The following is a 10,856-nucleotide window of genomic DNA, read 5'->3' as shown; positions in this document are numbered from 1 at the left end:
GTAGCAGCAGCAGCAAGAGCTTTCGTTGTACCAGGCCACTTGCCTATTTGCCCCTCCCAATAATCCTGAGAGATTAGTGCTTTCGTTATGCCTATTTATGGGCATGGAAACTGAAGCACAGAGAGTTTAAGTAATTTTCCCAAGTTCGTACAGGTGACAAGTGACAAAATCGGGATTCAGTCCCAGGCAGGCCATGCTCTGTATCATGCTGTCACCTAATAGGTGCTCATAAAGTACTTAATGAATGAATCTCCATATGGCATTGTGGTGATTTGAAGCTGTATGAACCAGGGAAAACATGTTTTTAAATCTAATCCATTTCTGTGGGTGTAAACCCTTTGTGAGTAGAAACTTTTGATTAGGTTACTTCAGTTAAGGTATGTCCTGCCTCAAACAGAATGGGTCATAATCCTGTTGCTGGAATCCTTTATAAGAGGATGAAATTCAGACGGAGAGAGAGAAAGCCACAGAAGCAAGAAGCTAAAGTCAACAAAACCTGGAAGAGGAGGGAGAGACCAGCAGACTCGACCATGTGCCGTTCCACGTGACAGAAGAACCAAGGATCTCAGGCAGCCAGGGAAGGAAAGCATCATCTTGATGATGTCTTGATTTGGACATTTTCCTGGCCTCAAATGGAGCTAGTAAATTCCCATTGGTTAAGTTGACCCATTTCATGGTATTTGCTGGAACAGCCTAGAAAACAGGCATCAAATAATCTATTTGACTTTATTTTTCTGTTTTCTTTCCACATGAATTCATTAAACAATCTTACATTATTTTGTGGAGAATAACTAATGCAACAATAAAACTAGGTACACAGTTCAAAGTTGAGTGTTAAAAATATTATAAATATCTCTTCATTGGGAAGCACTGGTGACGTACAATTCAAAATAAAAAAAAATGTTATTGGTAAATACACGGCTTGTATACATAAATTTGTAGCTATATAGTGTCTATACTTATATATTACTATTGATTTATATAACTCACACAAGAAAATCAGTCCCATATTTTTTAGTCACTTTTCTATCACATTACCTATGCTGTGAACGAAAGGAGTAACATAAGAGTAATGATAAACATATATTATTTGCCTTTCCAGTGGAATCATTAGATCCTTTTTGTTGTTGTTTAAATCTCAATTGAGCCCACTTTCTAAGAAGCTGAACATAAGAAGCTGTGGTATGGTCTCTATTGTTTGGTCTTATTAGAGTCATGAACTGCAGTCAAGGTGCCTTTCAGGAAGAAAGGATGATAGATTGGCTGCATTCTCATGATCACACTCACTGTCATGGAGAACAAAAGTCAGGGAGGAGGGAGGAAGCAGAAGACAGAGTGCAGTGGGATACATGTGCACCTTTTCCAGAGAAAAACAAGATGAATGTTCCCGTTGTCACTGCTCCCTGCATTTCCTTAGTCATTAGTATGACAGGTGTGTAATTGATGGCATGACATGGGACCTGTTGTGAAGCTTCTTTACCTTCCTCTGAAACTGCTCCTGTGTCCTTTAAACAGTGTATGGTATCTGATGTGTCAGTGCATCTGCCTTCATATCTCAATCTAAGCTATCTTGGTAATGACAGAAAATCACACCACTTGTAACAAGGAAAGATGATATTAAAGTTTCATAGCAGTGTTAACTGCAGTTCTCAGCAGTGGTTTCTTATGTAGTAATAGGCAAGATCAAGAATAAATTTATCAAAGTAAGAGAAAATAGCATAATTTGAGCTCTCAATCTGCTGTAGAAGAATGCTTTGTAGTCAGAACTCATTGTTTTACTTATATGCTTTCTCCAGTTGTACATTTTAGGTTAAAAAAGAGTTTACGAGTTCTGTTTCAAGAAACATTGTATTATATAGGTTATTTGACTTTATTGTTTAAAATGAATTAAATAATTAGGCAAAATAATTGAATGTACAAATCATGACTAACCACTTTTACTTCCATTTTAATAATTGTTTGAAATTATTAAATAATAATAATAACTTCCCAGGAACTTCCAGGAAATAGATTTGATTTTAATGATACATTTAGGCTTATTTTATAATTACTTATTAATTAATCAATATTGCCCACCTGGGAATTTATTGAGAAAATCTGTGTAGAAAACCACATAGATGAACCTCTGTGCCATTATAGTAAATATGTGTTAAAAATATGTGTTTAAATACATATTTTAATACAAATCCTTAAGATTGGAACTTTGTTACTCATCAAAAAATGTTACCATCAATTTAATGAAGTTTTCTTTTTTTGATAGAGTTTTTGATTTTTGACTTTATAAAGCATATCTTTTTTCCTTTTTCAGTTTTTACAAATATAGCACAAATAACAAAATATACTTTTCAGAACAATTATCTATAATGAAAAGCCCTCCACTTTGGGAATAAACCTAATCTATTATATATGAAATTTGGGCACTGCACATGTAAAGTTGCTTTACTGTAATTCTTTGAACATATATAATCTCATTAACATAATGTTTGTATGGAGAAACTTGCACTAAGCTTCCAAAGGAAAGGTTACAATGAAAATAAAATAGAGCACTAGTGATTATAAATCTGGTTTCTTTATCATTTTCCAAATTGTATTCTCATGTGTGATTCTATGAAATTATTTCTATAAAAAACATATTATTAGTCACCTCCGTCTGGTATATACCTAAATTTCCATATAATGGGCATGAGACCATAACATTTGGTATCCTACTGACCTTTAAGAGTTTATGAACAAATAAGCTGGCTATTTAGGTCAGGGTTTGTAAAGAATTTTCTTCACTGAAAAAAATCCATTTAGATAAACATCAAAATGTCTGGAAAGGTTCTTAAAAATATTTATCTAGTTTCTTCTTTATTTGCCAAGCATATATTTTACACCACTGCATCAAGTCTTTTTTTTTTTTTTTAATACCTTCCCCTCTTTTCTTATAAGAATTTGGCACATTTTTCAAGTTTTCTACCGACATCTGCTCCTGAATGATCTGCAGACAACTCAAACTCTGCTTCCTCCGATAAATCTATTAATCTTCCTACCCATTAGTTCAAAATAGAGATCTTGATGTCATTTTTAAATCCTTTTTTGCTCTTCCTCCCTCATTCCTCAATTCTATTTGCCATTAAGGACTGTTAGTTTAATCTTCACAACCCTTACTGAATTCTTGCCACTCTCTTTATTCTCAGAGTCACTTATTATCTTTTCCCTGGGTTTTGCAGCATGCTCCTAATCCTGTCACTACTCTCTCTCTCTCTGGCAGTCACTAGTTGTCTTTGTAAAGCATAGGTCTCATCATTTCACTTCTGTTATATCCATTTCGAACAAGTTGAAGTCCAAATTCCTTAGAATGGCCATCAGGATGTTTCAGTCTGGCCATGGTCTATCTTTCCAGCCTCATTTCCTGACAGTTTCCTATGGAAGACTACTGGCTATTCCCAGAATATGGCATATATCTCTGTCTCTCTTCCTTTATTATGTTTATGACCTCTGCCGTGATTGCCTTATCCGTTCTTTCACCTGTCAGCCTCCTCCTTATCCCTAAATCCAGTCCTCAAATATCCATTACTCTTTTATATATTTAAATTTTTATGTATATTTACTTGTACTATGTGTCACCTTTTGCAGCTGGCTCTTTTGAGTCAATATATATTTTGAGATGTATTCATGTCAAAATCTGTAGGTTTTGTGTATTAATTTTAACTGCTGCTGACATTGCTGTTGTATGAATAAACTGCTACTTTCCATTCCTCTAAGGCACAAATTGGACAGGTTGTTTTTACTTTTTTGCTCTTTTGTATAAGGAAAGCTGCAGTGAAAAATCTTGCCATTGTATCCTTGAGCCTATGAGAGCATTCATTAAGTAATTAATGAATTAGTGAATTAATTTCAAATGGCGGGTCTGGGGACCTGCAGTGAGTAATGAGAGGATGGTGAAATGTAGACACCTGCCATCATTTTCCAGCTTTTCTTGAAATGTCCTTGTATGAAGTATGAAAGTGTCAAAGTACCCATGTTATGCTTGGTTTGGCATGTATGATGCAAATAAATGTAAGGAAAGGAGGGTTTAAAAAAAATCTATTAATCTGCTTTTTTTGTGCCATGTCAAAGTGCAAGGCCATTTTACCAACATTAACATTATTAACATTATCTGCAGGGATGAATACAAGATCTTGACTACATTTCTTTCTTTGTTCTAAATTGTGGCAATAAATTAGTACTTTGGGAGTAATTTATTCCTGATAAACCTAAATGATTTTCTCTTTGAAGTCTTATTATACTGGCATTAGGTCATACTGTTCCAAATGCCATGAACTACAAAAGGGTAAAAAATTGTTATCTATACTTAAAACATTATCCCATTTCCCCTTCTTTCTTTATTCATATTTTGTTAGTAACGCTTGTTGAAGTATTTTAACAATTGAAATACTCCCATATAAATTGAAGCACTAACTGCATATTACCATGCTCCTTTCATTTTGGCGTTTGTAAGACTTGCCTGGGATGTCAATTAAAGTATATATTTCTGATCCCTGCTGTGGAAGATTTTGATTCAGCAGTTTTGGGGTATGGACTTTGAATTTTTATCTCCTTATACTTACTACAACTACCACCACTCCGAAGTGTGCTCTGAAAACCAACTGCTTCAGAAGACAGGTTGAGGCCAGAGGTGGTGATGGTGGTGGTTGTGGTGGTGATGGAGGGGAGCCAGCATAGTTCAGGCCTTTGGAAGCAAATAGATGTGGGTTTGAATCCCAGCTCTAACACTTAACTAACTTTATGATCTTGGTCAAGTTAGTTGACCTCTTTAACCTCATATTTTTAATGTAAAAAAGATAATATTACTTAATTCATAAAGTTTAACACAAGCCTGGTCTATAGTAAGTACGTAATAAATGCCAACTGTTATATAGTCCTGAAGTAGCTTTGTTTCTTCTCTGATTTTGTAAACAACAGTTTAAGGGTGGATGTTCTAGGAAAGCAGGGAAATGCATTTGTAACTTTGGTTCTCTGAGTTTCACAAACAAAAAGCCAGGGAATATTTGGATATCCTGTTATCCTTAATGTTGTAAATAGTAATTAGTGACATTTTAATATCAGAAAACTTAAAAGGCATTTTTAAGGAGGTATTATTATTTAAGTTTATGTTTTTTCCCCTGAATGAGAATCAATGAGAAAGTCATATGTTAACATCACATGTCTAGAGTTTAAATTCACTTTTTCCTGATAGTCTATGAATATTCCATTCTCCTACAGGACATGCTCAGGTGAACAACCAGAAATCTTCTCATCAGAAACACACACACAAACACATACACATGTACACACACAGTACTGAATACTGTGGAGAACCCCACAAAGCCTTCAGGTACAGTCAGGGGAATTTGTTAAAAGTGCCTTGCCACTGATGTGTCACATCTTTAGCTCATGAGCAAGAGCTCAAGAATCTTTTTGAATCGTATCCTTAGTGACTCTGATATGGGTGGTCTATAGACTATACTTTGAGAAATCTTTGGGGAAGAATAAAAAGAACTCTGGAATCAAGACAATAAAACTTTAGCACTTAAAATTCACTTAACCTTTGTGCATTTCTTAATTTATAAAAATGAGAATAATATTTACTTTACAAGACTGTTCTCAACATCAAGTGAAAATATATGAAGTGCCTGGCACATAATAGACTGTCACTAATTTCATTCTCTTCAAGGAAGATTATGTGCTTAGTGGTTAAAAGCATAAGCCTTGGAATCAGACAGAGTTGAGCTTAAATCCTACTTCTGCCACTCCTTAGAGGAGTGACTTCAAGAAAGTACTTCAACTCTCTGTGTTCAGGTTTCTTATATAGAAGATAGGAAAAATAATTGTGGTTATATCTTAGGGTTCTTGTGAGGATTAAATGAGATAAAGGAAGTAAAACACTTGAAAAAATGACTACCATGTAGTAGTGCTTAATAAATTATATATATCTAAGAATATTAAAAACTACTATATTTGCCATTTTTGTACCTGAGTATACAAAGTCATTTGTATATATACTTAATTGTCACATCAAGTAAACTCATACATATAAAGTTTAATTAGTGATATTTAAATAGACAACAACATTGGGAAATTTTGCATTCAGTATGCATTATAGCATCAGTAATTTAAACTAAGTATTATTGTGGTGATTTTTATTATTAACTATGGAATTAATATTGTAAGGGTTTTCTGGTTCAGTTTTGTCTCTTTTGGCTGCTGTTTGAAATAGCATCGTATGTTATGCTCCAGGATTCAGTAGCCCTGCAGCTGAGGAAACTAATATCACTCATATAGAGTAAATAACTTCCAGAAAAGGGCACTTATACCAACCTTTCTTTGGTATTGACAAAGATTCATGTTTATTTTGATGGTGATTATTTCCAATATTAGAGTTAAAAACATATTAAGCTTTTCAATATAAATATTCTCTTCTAGAGTTTTAAATTCAGCTATGAAGTTGCTTTGTAATGGGTAGTGAAAAAATAAAATTCAGAAGCCCTTCTGTTATAAAAAGACAGTATTTAAAATTATAGCACAGTTGTTGGCTATTCCCTCTTATGAACTAATTTTAGGATAAGTTCATTGAATTGAATTGATGATTTAAGCTACAGTATTTTGAATTAGTTTATTGCTATCTGTAATTATCTGTCTTTTTCAAATTTATTTCACCTTTACCAATTTCCTTTTTCTTTCTCTGGTGTACCATCTCAGATTTTAAAGGAGAGATAAAATTGCAGGCTATCTTTCCCATACCAACTCATATTAACAATGATGATGATGAACATAAGGCTGACATTTTCTAAGTATTGAATAGGCGTTAAGCTAAGGACTTAACCTACCTTATCTCAGTTAAAATTCCCAATAATACTATGAGATAGACACTGTTATGATCCCATTAGGTGTGATTTGTAATGCACTGATATAAATGCATTCTAAAAAAATGACAACATGAAAAGTTAGTACACTATAATAGATTCACTTTCCTGAAAATTTACACATTAGTTCTTCTAGTATTTTAAAATCTAAATACTGATTCCACTAAATACAAAGTGGCAATTCACAATTTTGATAGTTAAATCATTTTTTAAATTTATACAAAGAAAATTTTTATTTGTAACTTCATCAGAGACTCTTAATCTGTGATCCATGAACTTCTAGGTATCCATTATATTGTGAAATATTCCGTTGTGTATTTTGCTTTCATCAGGCTCTCAAATAAACCTATGAGGTCAAAATTGTTAAACATTATTTAAGTAGGTTGATACAATTATGTTTCCTAGAGCAGATATTTTATAAAATGTAAATAAAGAAAATCCATTATGTCAAATATTATTTTATCAGTTTTTTCTTATTCTTTACTTGTCTTATAAATGGATTTTATTTCATTTTCACTGTTGTGATAATTTTAAATCTGTTTTTTGGTTTATTCTTTATTAAATGTACTTCTCTGAGTATACTGTCATCTCATATTATATTGAGAAATTTGAATGTAGGATAGCTATTTCTTTAAACTTGTTTAATTATTTCCTTAATGTTGCTAATGGTTACATTCTGATAAAACCAGGCTCTAGAATTCTGGAAACCAAGTATTAAGACCTATTTGCTTAGGAATGCTCAAAATTTAGAGAATAAGTACCTGTAACGGGAAAGTGCAGTGTAGAACAGTGTTCTTCAAAGTCTGGCCTGAGGTCCTGTGCAGGTACGTGAACATGAATAGATGGAAACAGAAATCCACAGCAGTAATTGTGATACTTTTATATCAATTTGACATTGATCAAGTGGGTGATCATTTTTACATTAATTCACTTTATTGCTATTTTGTGAGAATTTTGGTCTGTGACATGGATTGGAAATTGTGAAACACAGCCCTTCATCACAGATAGTTTGAGAAACAGTGGTGTAGACTTCGTAACTCACAAGTGTCATTTGTCCTGTTACACATAGCAACAGACAGAAGAATAGAAGAGAAACTGTAATTTTCTTCAAGAATTGTAAGTTTGAATTCTATGAAACTATTTTCTAAAGTTAAGAGGTATTTTGAATTGTTAAGTGCTTTGCTGGGCAGAGTTAGGATACTGTTGGCGCCACCGGCTCAGAGCCACTCCTGCAGCTGCCCAGGCTGGAGAGCTCCCAGGCTCACGGGTGATGCGCCTGCGGGCTTCTCTGTGTGTGCACCGGGCAGAACTTGAGCGCCCCCTGCTCCCTGGGCAGCCGTGGTACAGGAGACACGGGGCCCATCATGCAGCGCCTCTGATTCCCAGACATAGCACCCAGGTGCCCAGCACCGCTCTGAGAGGCATCAGCATTTTCTGGACCCAACTCTGGAATATGTGAAGGGAAAGATGAGACCCCTTAGAGCTGAGCCATGAGTGAGCTCTTGGCTAAACAATGCTTTGTCAAGAAGTTCTCCAAGGAGAGGCACATCTGGACAGGATCCCTGAGAGGCTGAAGAAAGAGATGGAGGAAGAGCTGCTGCTGAGCAGCGAGGACCTTCACGGCCACTCCTGGTACCACGGCAGCATCCCCCAACAGGTATCAGAAAACCTGCTGCAACAACATGGGGACTTCCTGGTGCGTGACTCTGTCCAGCCCCGGAAACTTTGTCCTGACCCGCCAGTGGAAGAACCTCGCGCAGCACTTCAGGATCATCCAGATGCTCTTGCAGCTCAGCAAGGCCTACAGCTGTGTGCAGTACCAATTTGAGATGGAGATCTTTGATTCTGTCCCCAGCCTGGTTTGCTGCTACGTGGGTAGCCACCCACCCATCTTCCAGCAGAGTGGAGCCATCATCTTCCAGCCCATTGACAGGATGGTGCCCCTGTGGTGCCTAATGGAGTGCCCTGGCACCTCCCCAGACCAGGCAAGCAACATAGACTTGCCGAGGGGAGGCCAGAGGTGGCTGAGAGGCGGGGCCTCACCATGGTCAGCAAGCAGGCCTGAGAGGAGCCCAGGGGGAACCACCTCAGAAATAAAAAGAAGAATGGTAGTCAGCCAGCTTGCCTGGATCACATGCAGGACAGAAGAGACTTTCCTCAAGACCCACCAGTTGGAAAGTTACCTGCCAGTTGGCTATAAGGTGCCCCCTCAGTCCCTGGATGTGGACACAAGCCCCTGCTCAAAGTCACCTGTGTTCAGGATCAGCAGTGAACCCACCCTGAACCCAGCAGTGGTTTGAAGTGTCTCCTCCCACTTTAGGGTGGGGGTGGTGCTGAGGGGTTCAGATAGCCAGCTGTGCCCCAACCCTACCCACTCCCAAAGTCCTACAGAGTCCCTTTCCTCAAGGCTCCCCATCTCCACCCACTTGGCTCAACACAGAGGCCAACTACTCTGAACTGAACCCAGCATTTGCTGCAGGCTGTGACAGAGGAGTGAGGTTGCACTTATGTCCCCAGGACAGCTACATGGAGCTGACAGCCAAACGGAAGGGGATCCTGGGTCCCTGAAAGTCTGGCACCAACTACCTGAGCCTTGATGATGATAACAAGACAAGGCCTTGGGAGCCACCAGCAGCACAGATGGACAGGGGACAGGAAGACAAGGGTGAGTTTGTGATGCCCCTCATGGAGAACCTCTCCTTGTTCAGGCCCAGTGTCTTCAAGTCAAAGCTCCCTTCTCCTGAGAACAAGTCCCTAGAAATAGCAATGCTGAAATGAGCAAAAGAACTATTCAACAATGACCCCAAGGTGATCGCCCAGTGGAAGCAAAATATGGACTGCAAGGTTGGTAGGATTCTTGAAGTCTCAGAAGAGATGAGGAGGAACGTGAGCATGAGCTCAGGCCTGGAACTCATTACCTTACATTTTGGACACCAGCTGCGCTTGAGCATACTTAGACACAGCGATGGAGAGCAACATCACAGTGAACATTCTGGGGCTGCCTGGGCACTTTGGAGGATTGAACAGCCACTCTCAATAGGATCATCCAGGTGGCAGTGGAACTGAAAGACTCCATCGAGGACCTCTGTTCTTTCTCAGCCATTGCGAAAGCCTTGATAATGCTGCAGATCACAAGGTAAGGAAAACATGGACTTCCCTGTGGCACCAGTATACCCAAACTGCCATCCTCTATGAGAAGGAGTTGAAGCCCTTTAGCAAAATCTTGCAGGAAGGCAGAGAGTCTCCATGTTCCCCCAGGCAATATATCAGTCCCACTGCTGATGTGACCTTAATGGGGCACCATACAGGCTGTCATTTTTGAAAGAACTGACGTGGGGAAAAAAATGACCAAAGAAGTGAGATTATGTTGAACCTTTTGACAAAAGCTTGACTCATGGCAGAGGCTGCAGACACCTACCAGATGAATGTGAGCAATTCTGGAAGGTTTTCAACCAGATGATGAAATGAGTGAAATCTTCAAGACTGAATTTCAAATGCATTGTTAATGGGGCAGCAAAAGTGCACAGGTCAATCAGACAGAGAGATATGAGAAATAAGCCAGATTTTAAGTGCCCTCTGGCATAAATTGGAACCTCCTCCTATAAAGCAGGCAGAGCGTTTACAAGTTTCCAGAGAACCTTAGGATGTTATTTCAAGCATCTCCAGTTCCTTCTTCGGGAAAGCTTTATCATTTGATAAAGTAATAAAGTGCAAATCTGACAATATACAAGCTTTTAGTACCCACAACATGTAAATTGTGCAGAGCATACTTATTTATGAATTATTTAAAATTACTACTGATTTTAAATGGATGGTAATTTATTGTTAAGGTAACTATTGCTAATATCGATCTGTAAATTTAAAAAAAGGACCAGCTGTGTTGCATGGTTTCTTTGTACCATTACTATGTTTGACCATTTTAGTTTTAATTCCATCTCAGATAAGTATAAATAGAAAATAGTTTTTACA

The 10,856-nt window shown here is 37.5% G+C and overlaps 1 pseudogene; it reads left to right on the top strand.

The window, feature by feature from the left end:
- The first annotated feature begins 8,318 nt into the window (after positions 1-8,318).
- Positions 8,319-10,530, top strand: LOC119530371 (annotated as a pseudogene).
- Positions 10,531-10,856: the final 326 nt, after the last annotated feature.

Source organism: Choloepus didactylus, chromosome 3 (assembly GCF_015220235.1).
Source record: "Choloepus didactylus isolate mChoDid1 chromosome 3, mChoDid1.pri, whole genome shotgun sequence".
Classification (NCBI taxonomy): Eukaryota; Metazoa; Chordata; class Mammalia; order Pilosa; family Megalonychidae; genus Choloepus; species Choloepus didactylus.
This window is presented reverse-complemented; position numbering and strand designations above follow the sequence as displayed.